The sequence below is a fragment of the Pseudopipra pipra genome, chromosome 1 (genome assembly GCF_036250125.1).
Source record: "Pseudopipra pipra isolate bDixPip1 chromosome 1, bDixPip1.hap1, whole genome shotgun sequence".
NCBI classification, from domain to species: Eukaryota; Metazoa; Chordata; class Aves; order Passeriformes; family Pipridae; genus Pseudopipra; species Pseudopipra pipra.
In genome coordinates this window covers 48,470,165-48,484,088 of record NC_087549.1, presented here as the reverse complement: position 1 = coordinate 48,484,088, position 13,924 = coordinate 48,470,165, and positions in this window count along the sequence as shown.

Sequence of the window (13,924 nt, the reverse complement as noted above, 5' to 3'; positions counted from 1 at the left end):
ATTGCCAGGGGTTGTGTGCTTTGCCAAGCGGCAGCTTCGTATTCTCAGGCAGGCAACATCCTGGTTCCTCCCTATCCTGAATGGGGTGTGCTCAAACACCTGCATGTACTGTCAAGAACGCTTTATTTCAGACAGGAGTTTGGGGAAAAGAAGCTAAACTAAACCTGTATTTCTCCCATGAACTGGCCTTATTCAGTGTACTGGCACCTATAAAAACAAGCTGTAGCTGGACACAGCAGTGTTGTATCCTTTGGAAAGATCCCAGGAGAAGAGATGCTCCCCCAGAGGTTCACAGGCTCTTTCCATGGTCAGGTTCACAATGTCCCCTCAGGCATCATTTGCTGTTGCTGCGTTGTGGCGTGTAGTTTGACTTGAGTGACAAGGGACTTCAACCGATTAGAAACAACGTGGATCCCTCACATTCTCCAGCAGGGCAGAGATGTCACCTGTGGACCATCGCCCACAAACATTTACTGTCTCCAGGAGTGGCCCAGTCAGGGAAGGAAAAAAACAGCAATGCAAGGGTCGAAACAGAAAGGAAAATGGTTACTTATTTAAGAAGTAGAGAAGAAAATAAGAACTACTTAAATTTTACACCACCGCCCCGAAACAGGGACATGTAATTCAAGGGAAAGATGACGAATTTGCAGGAGTGAAAGCCAGGGAGCAGGGGAAGGCAGCTGGGGCGACAAGGGGAGGGCTCAGCCCAGCACACACGCAGCCCCTGGCCACCGCAGGGCTCTCTTCCCGCGCAAACGTGGGCAGCGGCCGGCTCGCTCCCACGAGGGAAGAGTGCAACCAGCATGTTCAGGGGAGCGAAACTCACTCCGGTTACCGCCGCGGGCTCCTCATCGCCCGCCCCCGGGCGCTCGGAGCAGGGCGGCGGCGGGACGGGCCGAGCACCCCCCGGTCCTCCGCTGGGCGGCACTGCGGCAGCGCGGGTCCGGCCCCGGCGGGCTGCTCCCTTCCGAGGCGCCGGAGCTTGTGGGAAGCTGTGAAAATTATATATATATACACATATGTGTGTGTGTGTGTATGTATATGTATACATAGATCTATATAAAACCCCGAGCAAAAACCTGTACCAAAAACAAAAAAAAAGTTTTTAGGGATCAGAGGGCAAGTTCCGTGGGAGGATGACGTCCATGGCGCTCCTTGCGCACGGCAGCGAATCCCCGGAGGCCCTGTTCGTTTTCCGCGGGAGCCTGGGCCGCGGGGGCGGCAGCCACTGCCAGTGGATCCCCCCCGGCTCCCAAGGGCCTCCCCTCGGAGCACTTTCTAATATGTCTCCCACACTGAGGCAGTGCCGATACCAGAGGGTATGTCAGGATTTCCACGGGAAGGACAGGATGACAGGCGGCACGCAGCCAGGAGAGGCGGCTGCCATATAGCACCACCGAAGGGCAAGAACGCCGTAGAGATGAAAAGCAGCAGAAATACCGGTAATAAGCATTCCAGGAAAAGGCTTCTCTGAAATGTTAGGGAGAAAGGGATGTTAATAGTGTATTAGTTGCTGTATGGGGTCGATAGAAGTGCCACCAGTGACTTAGGCAGGGGAGAAGCTTCAAGCAACCTAACTGTGCTCTAGTTAGGAAACAGGTCAAGGCAGTTTTTAAGACTTGGCCTCAGTTTTAACTCAGATTTGCCAGGGATTTTTGACTATGCACAATATAAACTGAACAAAGATTTGCAGTGGACCTATTTTGGGAATTTCAATGAATACCCTAGTTCTGCGTTTGGGAGAAAAAGCAATGGTGTCATTGCCGTGGAGGAAAGAGTAGGTGCGTCAAAAGGCTCTGAACAACAGCCACTGATACCAGACATCCTAACATCAGAAAATGTGTCTTTTTAGCACCCCAGAACTTTCTAAGAGCTGACAGAAGAGTGCTTTGTCACTGAAACTCACTTTCAGAAAAACTGAAGTCCACGGGATCTCCAGGGGGTGAGAAAGAAGTTTATGCTGGAACAATATTTTGAAAGGTATACAGAACAACATGGGAAGTTCAGGCAGTGAACATCTGTCTGGCCTGTAGCTGGACATTGCCTGGATTCTTCTGGTGGTGGGCCTGATGGAAGTCCATAGCCTGAAATCGGTGCTGCCCAAAATGACTGTGTTAATAAATACGAAGATAAAAGGAAGTATGTTATTTATGCCAAGTGACATGGATTTACAGAAAGCAGATTTTGCTGAGATAATCTGGTACCTTTCTCAGAAGAGTACAAGTTATTTTCATATAAAACTGCTAGAAGCATGAGGCTTACAGTTTTGTGCAGCCCTTTGATGGAGATGTTGTAGTATATCAATATATCAGATAGTTCAAAATCCAGTAGTTAACTCAATCATTAGTCTCAATGCTAAACAATCATTGTTCAGTATCATTCATTGTTCAGGGGTGTTAACTGGTGGAGCTCCACCTGGATTGTTTCCTGGCGATTTTCCATTTTGATCTGTGATACAGAAGAAAATGTAAACTCATCATATGGCAACAGACCAGAGGAACAGAAATGAAAATAGGTCACTGATGTAATCAGAGGGTAAACAAAAAGCAAGCATATAGTATACTACTTTATTACAGGTAAACATGAATCTATGTCTATGAACAGAGAATAAAGGCAGTGATATTAAGATAGGAAATGATACTTTGAAGCAGTGGCTCTGGAAAAAAATCAGAAAAGAGGGGCACAGCAAATGAACAGAAACTCCCACAACAAACAGAAACTCCCACTGAAAGGGAACCTAGAGGGATAACGTAATCTTCAGAGGTACAGGCAGAGGAGTTCTTGGTTGGGGCTAATGAAGATTTTGAGATTTGGCAGTAATCTTGCTGTTACACTGAAATGTTGGGTCTAGTTCTTCTACGCTTAGATCAGGGAGGACATTGCCACATTAGTGGAGGGAGAGGTCATTTTGCTGTGTTAGACCCAAAGCACGTGTGATGGAGCTCCTAATGGTCCAGGGACTTCCCTTATGGACAAGAAAATGGTATGATACAGCAAACAGGATGCTGAATTTTGTGAAAGCAGAGCTTTTCATATCTGGAAGACTGATTTCTGATAGTTATCAAGTATAACTTTCCTGGAACTGAAACCATTCAATATAACTAAATTCAATATATAGAATAGAATAGAATAGAATAGAATAGAATAGAATAGAATAGAATAGAATAGAATAGAATAGAATAGAATAGAATAGAATAGAATAGAATAGAATAGAATAGAGTAGAGTAGAGTAGAATAGAATAGAATAGAATAGAATGATTTTTCCTCCTAGATGGAAGTAAGTACCTTTGAGATCAAGGTTTCCATGCTTCACCCTGTGGCTGGGGACAAAATTATGTCCCTTAGGATAGTTATGTGAAACAGGAAAACCTTATACACTTCTGAGGATAAATGCAGGATTATTTCTTTTACCAGACTTCTGAAAATACCAGATTAAATCATAGAATCATTAAGGCTGTAAAAGACCTCTAAGATCATGGTGTCCAACCATCAACCCAGCCAACTTAATGCCAAGTCTGCCATTAAGTGACCTGATGGAGTTTCCCTCCATTCAGGAGAGAGAATGTATTTTGTCCATCAGGCACTTCTAGGAAAGGAGGTGCAGAAGGGTTTAGCATGTACATGTATCTTGCAAACAGCTCTCAATGATGATTTAGTTACCTTCCATTAATTCAGAGCTCTTGCTCAGTTTGCTGCTGGGTCTTGATTCAAACACTGTGGAAACAAAATTGGGCAAGAACAGGAATTCATGCTTTTTGTAAGGCTTTCCTCAACTTCAAGCACCCTTCCCTCTGCCCACATATCTTGCTGTTGGTCTGCTTTTGCACAGAGCAGCTAATGTTAATGCTTGCCTGTGTCCCTGTGGTCTGTGTCCCTGTGTGAGATCTACTTATATGCAAGGTCCTGCCTGCATCTTAACACCTCACCACTGTGTTATTTTTTTTTTCAGCCTGTATTACTGAGAAATTAAAAGTACCTAAAAATGTCCATTCTTTCTTACAGAGTCAGTATGCAGTTGCTTACTGACAATAGAACAAAGGGACAACTGGAGTGCACCTGCTCCAGCCCCCTGCTCAAAACCAGCCGATTTAGCACATGCTACTCTGTGTCTTTTCCAGTCAAGTTGTAAATATGCCCAAGGATGGAGATTCCTCGGTCCCTCTGGGCAACCAGTGCTTGAAAGGCTTTTTTTCCCTAATGTTGTGATAGAATTTCCATTCTTGTCCCCCGATAGGCAAGTAAGTGTCAACTGGTGTTTACAAGGGAAGGCAGTATGCTTGATGGCGATGTGATGAAGGACAAACGTCTTTGCAGGGAGGTGGCATTTACATTCCTTGGCTTGCTCTTGGTCTAACTGGTTGCTCAGCAACTCGTCTCCAGTGAAACCAGATAAGATTTGAGTAGCAACATTGTTCTCCCAGTCAGCGGGCAGTTAAATGACCAGGTAGTTGACCAAAGTGTTTGATGAAGTCAAAGTAGATTCTGTTTCAACCAGTACTTTAGTGATCATTGTGTTTGCCTATCTCCATTTCATGTCCATCTTCTCATGCCGGTTCTAGTACTTTCTGGTTTCCTCTCCCGTAACATCTCATGAAGGATTTTATAAACTATTCCTAATATCTCTCTGCATTTAGCTCTAACCTGCTGATAGCAGTGGACTCCTTCCTCAAGTCTTCCTCTCACAAGTGGGGGCTTTTTCTCCTCCCCTCAACTTAATTTGGAACTGAAAAGTTCAAGGTCTTGTGATTTTCAAGTTTACTTTTGCATAATGTTCACATTCCTGGTGCTGATGATCACATCAGATGTAGACAGGACCCAAGCACCAAGAGTATCCATGTCTGGAAACGCTAAAAGTTCCCACCACAGCTGGAGCCACCATCTGTAAGACTGCACATTTGGTACTTTAGGAAAAGTGTTACTCTCAGGCAGTCTCTTGAGGAAGTTCCTGCTGAGCCATACAGCAGTATGCCTTGTTTGAATTTGGGGGTGTCAAACCCAAGAGGAATCTGCTGACTTTCAACTACAAAATGTTACATAAAACTGAACTTACCTATAAGGAAAAACTTTCCTCATAGGCTAAGGGAAAACAAAACAAACTAACAAACAAAGCCGCAAACCAAACAAGGCAACAAACAAACAAACAAACAAAACAACATAAATCCCAAACCCAAACAAAACAACAACAACAACCACCAAAAAAAAAAAACAAAAAAAAAGAAAAAAAGAAAAAAAAAACAAACCAAAAACCAATCAACCACCAACCAAAAAGCAAAGGAAGACAGAAATACCATACAAGTTCATAGGTTGCTAAATGTCATTACTGAACACAGTAAGAGACTTAGATGGCTTTTTTTACTTCAGATGAACAGAAAGTCTTTTAAACAAACTGGACGATGCAGAGGGATTTGTTTTGCATAACCTGGATATGCCCTTTCTCTGGAGCTGCTGGAACATGGACGATTCTATACAATAAACACATAATAAGGGAAATTAATAGAGATTAATTATTTTTGTGTTTAAAATAATCCACAACATTAATGAGTTTATGTTTTGTAGCCCTCAGGATTTTCTTGCTCCTTTTGGCTAACTGGACAGCAGCTGTTTTTGGAACTGTTTCTAAATAGTAGTACAAGCAGACAGGTTTCCTTCCATGCAGACAGCAATTACAATCCTGTGTGTTTCACTGTCAGGAGGTACCAAGAAACGCGTACAAAAAGTAATATGTAAATAAAACATGACCTGAAGCCCTGTGTTGCAGTCATGAGGATTCAAACATGTCTGAGCTGGGACTGGGGGTCATATATTAGCTATTGTGGGCTTCAGGGAGAAGTGATTTAGGGAATTAGTGCAGCAGCTTCCCCTGCTGACCAACCCACGTACAAATCCCAGATTGTTTTCAAGATACAAGTAGGGACTCTCCACCAATTCCCTTTCATTGATGCCACCACAAGATGCACAGAAATGCAAAAGCCGTACAGCAAGTTGTTAACAAAGGTAACTCACTGTGCATTTGGTAGTACCATGGGCTTGAGAGGTGGTAATATAGTAAAAGACAGCAAATGATACTAATTCGAAAAAACAGCTGATTTCCTTGACACATTGATGAATGTAACTCAGTATTGAAACCAGTAGCTTTGTGAGACATTAACCTAAATTAATCTCACAGGAAAGTTACACACAGAGAAAGAAAAAAAAGAGGGGTGATTGGACAAAAGTATTTATAATTAATACATTATAACCTATACAGAAATTTATTTTTACAAGGAGGTTTGTAAGCATATAGATACTACAGCATTTAACTTGGGTTTTTGTTGTTTCTTTTTTCTTTTTTTTTTTGTGTGTGGGGGAAGGTTTTGTTGTTGTTGTTGTTTTAAATTTTATTTTCTTTGGGAAATGAGAGAAACATCTGGGAGATCAGTAGGTAAAATATTCTCTGTCTGCACACCTGCAGAATGCGGGTTAAGACAGCTCAACGCCAAGACCCTGGAAGCTGCCCAAGAGAGGTGTGGTGGGTATCAGACATGTTTCTGAAGTGCTGTGGGAAATATTCACTGTGGAAAAGCCATCTGCTGGCAGGTCACACCTCACGGCACACACCTACTTTTCTTTCTATGCCTTGAGAGAACTAAGACATCTCTGTATTCAGATATCTCTGTAAATTCTTTTGCAGAAGGTGGAGAATTTATAAATATGGGAGTAGATGTCTGTGTAGGCTCAGAGGTTTGCATCTGCAAGGCTAAGTGATCTGCTGTTGACAGCACTTGAGCCTGTTAAGAAACAGTGAATGCTGGACTGACTTCATTTACCAATTAAGCTTTTCATTAGCATAAAGTCTGGTCTACCATAATGTTGTGGACCTGGTTGGCAAACTGGGAAGGGAGTGACTGTTACTTCTGGCAGCTGCACAAGCCCAGGGAATTTACTGTAAGCTGCTTTAAGTAGGAATTTTGTCTGTGTAAAGGGATCAGTGACAAAATCGAGAATGGTTAGGGCTTGTGCAGTCTTATCCACCTCACCTCAAAAATATTTTACATTTGTAAAACCCCTAAAAGCTCAAACACATCTGTGACTTTCTGGCAAAAAAACCAAAACAAAATCACAAACCAAGATGAAGGTTTGATACTCTCCATAGATTCTAGGTAGTGAAAATCACTAAAAATGCTTTGCACTATAAACATTACACTTATGCCATGGGTAACTTTACACTAAAGCCATGGGTGCTGTAATTGTTAACATACTTGTTAGTTCATGTGCAGTGCAGATAGCTATTTAATAAAAGGGCAACAAAAGTAAAGTAGCAAATTAACTTAATGCCATTCCCCAGCTGGATTCAGAATAAGTATCCCAACAAACATCAGCCAACACTGACCAGGACAGCTTGGATGAGGCTCTAAGAAACCTGGTCTAGTGGAATGTGTCCTTGCCCATGGCAGGGAGGTTGGAACTATGTGATCTTTAATGTCCCTTCCAACCCAGATGTTCTATGATTCTATACCAACTTTGATGAGATTCACTGCTCTTACTGATAACAGCTACAGGAAACCTTGAAAATTTGGAATTTAAAAAACTTTTACCATTGAGCTTCACTCATCAAGCCATGTCAGTGCCATGAAAAAAATCTACTCTGTAAGCTCTAAATTTAAATGCTTATATGAAAATGCCACTTGTCCTTTTCTTGTATATAACTAGCAAACCAGGGGACTTAAAATGCCTGCAAGTGGTTCTGTTGTTCATGTCAAATGGGGAACAATGGAGAAAATCTTTTTTACATCCCTGTGGTATATGATCACAAGGAGACAGTCACCCAGTATTGGTGGTGTATAACTGTGCAGACTAATCTATGACTCTTAGCTCCTTCAGAAGTATATGAGGAGAATGAGGGAAGAGGTGTTGACTTTTGAAGGTGTTCATTTAAGAATGGGTTGAAACTGCCAAGTCATTTTCACTGTCTATAAATAAAGACAGATTAGATCTTGAGTTTTAGACAGCTTAAAATTAGGCAAGACTGCCTCCTCTGCAAGTGAGCCCTATTTATAGGATTATTTCACTCTAGGCTATAAAATAATTTTATTAGATTATGTGTTTGGCAATGGAGAAGTCATTTAGGCATAAAGGCTCTAAGTTTCTGCAGTGTCTCTGAGGAGGCAACCCATGGTGAAAAATCCAGAGTAGGGCTGAGTATTTTATCAAATAGTCAGTATTATGCATACTTTTCCATTTTGTTGAGATTGTTTTTTCATATGGTCTTACACTTTAAAAAAAATTACTCCTTCTAAGTACACACAATTATCTAAGTAGCTGTGGCAAAATTATTATTTTTTTTTCAAATAATATTTCCCGATGAACAAAAGACTAGCCTATATCTAGATATCCATGAGGGGAGAAAGGAGTCATCAGATCTATGTACCTCATGAGTGTTGTACCTATGCATTAAAAGATATATGGAAATTCTTTATAATCTAGGTAAAGTGAACAAATCCAACTACAATCAGAAAACTCTTCTTGAATGATTTCAAGCAATCTGTCACCACACTTTTAATTTTCCTTTTAAAAGTGATGGGAGTATTGATAACATTTTGTTGTATAATAAAAAATCAGTATGTATCTTCCCACTGAAAGAGGTCAAAATGGATTGTGCTAATTCCATAGTGTATAAAAACCATGCTCCAGTCATAAAACCTGAATTCATGCTGTATAATTAATTTAAATCAGACACATTCAAAAGTAATGCACAGATTACTTAATAAAAATGATTCAACTGAAAAATAAGCAAATTCTGAAAATGAAATATGAAATAAAAATTTGTACAAGAAAAAAAGAAAACATGAAAACGTAATAACTATGCAGATGGTCAGCTTTGACAAGTGGTAGCTTACAGGGTTTTCCTTAACAGAGAATATACTTTTTCACAGTAGATCTGATAGTACTTAATAGAGGGTGTCCTCTTACACTTACCTGAAACAAAATTGAATGTAACAAATTATTTAGAAAATTATAAAGAGAAACACTGTTACAGCCTCTCATGCAGCACAGATACACAGGTGCCAAAAAGTTCATCCTGTTCAAAGAATGCCTTTGATTTAGGCAGGGTAGTGTATTTTCCCTTTAGCTGGCATACAGGCCGCTGTTAAGGACAGGTTTCTTAGCAAAGTAAATGACATCTTATTGTGTCTTGCATGAGGGATGATGTACAGTTGCATACGCCTGTCACTGACTATGTACTTATGCTGAATTTCCAGAAAAGCCTGCTGATGAGTTGCTCAGTTTCTGTGGAGTAACAGAAAGATAAAGCAAGTATGCTCTTAGGTTGTAAGAAACACTCTCGTCTCTTTCCTCTTACTGTGGAGGAAATCAAATTTTTTTTGTAGTAGGTGTGCTAAATATTCATGCTAAAAACACCGATGCCAAAATATGGATTTCAAAAATATTTCTGTAAAAGAATAGAGATAAGAAAGCTTATATATGATGACATTAGAATTACAGAATCAGGAGGTCTGAATCAGGAGATCTGACTTCAGTTCCTAGCTCTGCCCTCAGACTGTCTGCATTAGAAACATCCAATTTTATGTACTTTGGCTCCCCATCTCCAGCACTGCATCTTATTTAATCCTATCCACCTGTTTCATGCATTTAGAATAAATGTTTTTTAGGAAATAACTAACTTCATAGATGCCTAGACATTAAATAGACCAAATAGAACTTTACAATATTACAACTAGGGAAAGGATAATTCACATCACAGTAATAAAAGGATAAAGTATAGTGAATCTTAAAAGATCATGGGTGATTCATACAGAAGGATGAAAGTTATTTGGAAGGCTCAAACCAGAATTACCCATCAGGATGGTGGGATTCACTTTAGCCCCAGAAAAAGAAGTTAAAGTCTGCAATCAGATTTTAACAATGACAACACCAGGTCTGTGGAATTCAGACGCTTGATTCAGGCAAAGTTTAATACTAAAGGTTTGATAGGCTGGATCAAATAAAATATTGATATTAATGTTTCTAGGACTGAAATTACTGGGTTTAGTATGTATGTATTAAGTAATTAACGAATAACAAGAAATTAAAGCAGAGAGTTCTCTTGTGGGACTATTTGTTCATATTTGTTTATGTTTTTGAAACCTAATTTCTGAGGTTGGATATATCAGATTATCTGTAAGTATTTAAATGTAGCAGGCATGACAACTATAAATACAAGCTGGAGTTCAGAGAATGATCCAAGATGAACTGACAACCTTCACTTGCAGGAGAAAAAAAGGTTGAAATCTGTTAGGAAGTTTGCCTTCATGGCTTGGAAGTGGGAAACAGTCAATTCCTACTATCCACAGTATTTAGCATACTATATCCTGAAGGACCTTATCTCTGTTGCTCTCAAAACCAGAAAATATGAAAAAAGTGAAGAGACTTTCATTTGAAATGCAATACACAATGAAGGCTCAAGACTCAATGATGCCTATCAACTTCTGTAGTTCCACTGGTGGCCCATCAATCTTTGCACAAAGTGTAGTATCATATAATATTCTTATATAGTCCTTTACAACAGAATTTAGGTGATGGTATCTTGCCTTGTGAATATGAAAATGGCCAAAACCCTATGATCAACAACTTTCTTCTATGTTGCCTAGTCAGTGATCAGAAAATGCTGTTTGCTAAACCAGGTGCTTTTTTTGATGCTGCCTCTTTACCACAGTATTAATTGACCTTGCTTCCCAAAGTGAACCTCTAATTGCTGTGTGACTGCATGTCTGCTGTCAATAATTCCTAATGATTGATTCCAACTGCTCACTGCTTGAAGTTGTGCTTTCTTGTTCTCTCAAATGTTCTTTTGTTCTCAATGCCTGTATGTTCCCCAAACTGTGTGGTCTCTTCTTTATTTCACTCCAGCAGCTGCTTTGGCATTCTGCATCTTCTGTTTCAGATACTTGAACGGCTCCACACATTTGTGTTGTGAATATCATGGCTTCAAACCCTGAAAGACTTTTATGTCCCTAAATGTTCTTGTTACAGATTTTATCCTGCCATCTGATGTGCAATATGGCCCACAGATGGTACAGATGAAACTACCCTAAAAGCTGTAAATGTTGGTAGTCAAAATAGAAAGTTAGAAGAAAACATATAATTAATCTCTTCCTTTTTGAAAAAAGCCAAAAAAATAAGTCCAAATAGGAAAAGAGTTACTGCATTAAAGCTATGAGAATAATTTTCACTCATTTGGTAGATACCTCTAATTAAAATCAAAGAGTTTGAAATTTCAAGGGAAATCTAGACTGCAATTACTGGGATCAATCTAGATATAACTAAGTAATCTGGGTTAGAATTATCACATGCTATAGTAGGTGTTATACAGGTACCTTATATACTTTCAAATCTCTCGCTAACCTTTAACAGTAATAACAGTTACTGTCTAAATCTGTCCAGAGTCCCATGGCAACATTATCTCAAAGAACTGATATTGCTTAATTCCGTTATATCTTGCAGAGTATCAGTATTGGAGTTGACATACACAGCAAACACGTATACCACTTAGAACTGACAAAGTGACAAAGTTTGATCCTAATGCCTGACATGACCTGTCTCTTAAACTCTGCTTCAACCAAACTTCTAGCTTCCTGTTGTTAAGAGTCATATTCTTAGCAACTTTATAAATACAGATACCAAGATGGTTAGGCTAATGGAGGTAGCATGTCTTCAGGTGATCCATAGCTGAAGCCCAGCCTTAAGCATTCAAGAATGTAATTAGCCCAGTCAAAGCCAACTGATGTAGCTCATTCATTCATGGCTGGGCTTCACAAACGAAGATTTGGGAAGGCTCTATCCACATTTGCTACAGGCACGCTGGTGGCTTATGAGGCCAATACGTGACAGACATATCCGATTGCAAAAGGCACAGCAGAAAGACTCCTTAGATGGTGTATTCTGCAATACATGGTTCTTTCTGCATTGCCTTTTTTCCTCGAGGGTGATCCTGCGTGTGTTCTCAAAGGAGACAGCTGCGTTATAGATGGTGAGTCTCCAGGCCTCCCGATTTGAGGCCAGAGTAGACCAGTTGTGGTGATCAATATGGCCAAGGCTGAGATGTTGTTTCAGGGAGTCCTTGTATCTTTTCTTCGGGGCTCCTCTCATGCAGCAGCCAGTGGCAAGTTCACCATAGAGCAGGATCTTAGGGAGGCAGTGGTCCTTCATCCTTGAGACGTGCCCTGCCCATCAAAGTAGCCAAATGACCTAGTTGCAATGCTTTATTTTGGAGGTACCTTGGTTTTTGAGAAGAACTGTGACATGACAATAAACACAAGAAAATTCTGGAGCTCATGGTTATGGCCAAGAGTGTGATTAATGCAGAAAAAGGTGAAGTTTGTTTAACGTTCAAAACCATCTGTGTTATCTATTAGACATCCATTTCTCATTTATGGACCAAGCAGCATTACTGCAGTGCCACACTGTTACTGTGCCGTCTCTGCTTTCTCAGAATCACAGAATATTCTGTGTTGGAAGGGACCCACAAGGATCATCAAGTCCAACTCTTAAGTGAATGGCCCATACAGGGATCAAACCCATAACCTTGGCACTATTAGCACCATGCTCTAACTACTGAGCTGCCTCCAAGAGGTGTGGACAGTTTTTCCCCTTCCACTTTTTAATGGGAAGTCTCATTATGTCTAGTAATAAGAACACTCACTATGTGAGTGCTGGATGGATGCTGGAACTTAATATTTTAACCAGCAAGTAAAAAAGAAAAGGATGTGAGAAAAGTACTGGACATCTTTTTCTCAGTGTCACACTGCAGCAGGTTCCTGTCAAAGAAAATGAACAACACTACCACTTTTTTGTCACTCTACTTTTTGTTTTTTTCCTCAGCTGTTGAGGCAGAAAGATAGGACACTGCATAGGATTGAGCCCTACGGTCCCAAGAGATAAAAAAGGCTTTTTGAAAGGCTCTCAAGAAATATGTCCTTTGAAAAGTGAAAAAGAGAGGAAATGGTTCATATAGTCACTTAATCAAGGGTAAAAGGAAGAAATGCAAAAGCATTTTTCCCCCAGTTCAATGGATATTTACCCTCACAGCATCCGATCATATTTCTAGTCTCCTTCCCATGCTCCTGATAAGTCTGAGCTTCATCTTTACACACACTAAGAATCCAAACCCACTGCTTCCCCACACACTCGGGCTCCATTTACAGCTGTAAATGTTCCAGATCCTTCTGTTTCCACTCCCTCTGACACACTTGGATCCTCTCATCTTTACCCACCTTTCTTTGAGCCCTGTTCAATTAAATATCGGACACAAGTATAGTCAGAGCACCCTTCTCCATTTTGTCTCCAGCATCCTCCTAGCATGCTAGGCCCCATCGGCTTCTACTTCACCACTCCTAGACCAGCTCCATTGCTAACTAAACTCAAACTCAACATAAGGGTATCCCCCTGCCCAAATTTCAGCTCTGCCCACAGCCCTGACGAGCCCTCACCACAGGGCAATCTCTCATAGGGCAGAGCAGATGGCACTCCCAGTGCCATCTACTGCTGCCCCAGCCACCGAGCCATGCTGGACATCCGACAGGGTTTTGATGCTTCCCAGCTTGGCTCCCCTCTGTGCAGGGCCTCGTCCCTTCCTTGCCAGGCTGGAACCACCCCAGTTCGCTCTCTCCTCACCGAGCTCCGGCTGTCACGTCCCGGGCCTCACTGCTCTCCACCTGCCTCCTCCACTAACTCGCGTCCGCACCAGGGCCCGCTCCATCACTTCAGTCCCTGGCAGGACGCGGCAGCCTCCCTTCCCAGCCCCGCCGCCCTGGGCCACGGCCTGGACCGCCGCTGGACACTCCCGCACCTCAGCACCGCGCCCGCCGCCCCCCGACCCCTCTGCCCCTGCTGTCAGAGCAGGAGGGGCGGCACCTGCGGGTCCGCCCCATTCTCCTCCCCTCCCCTC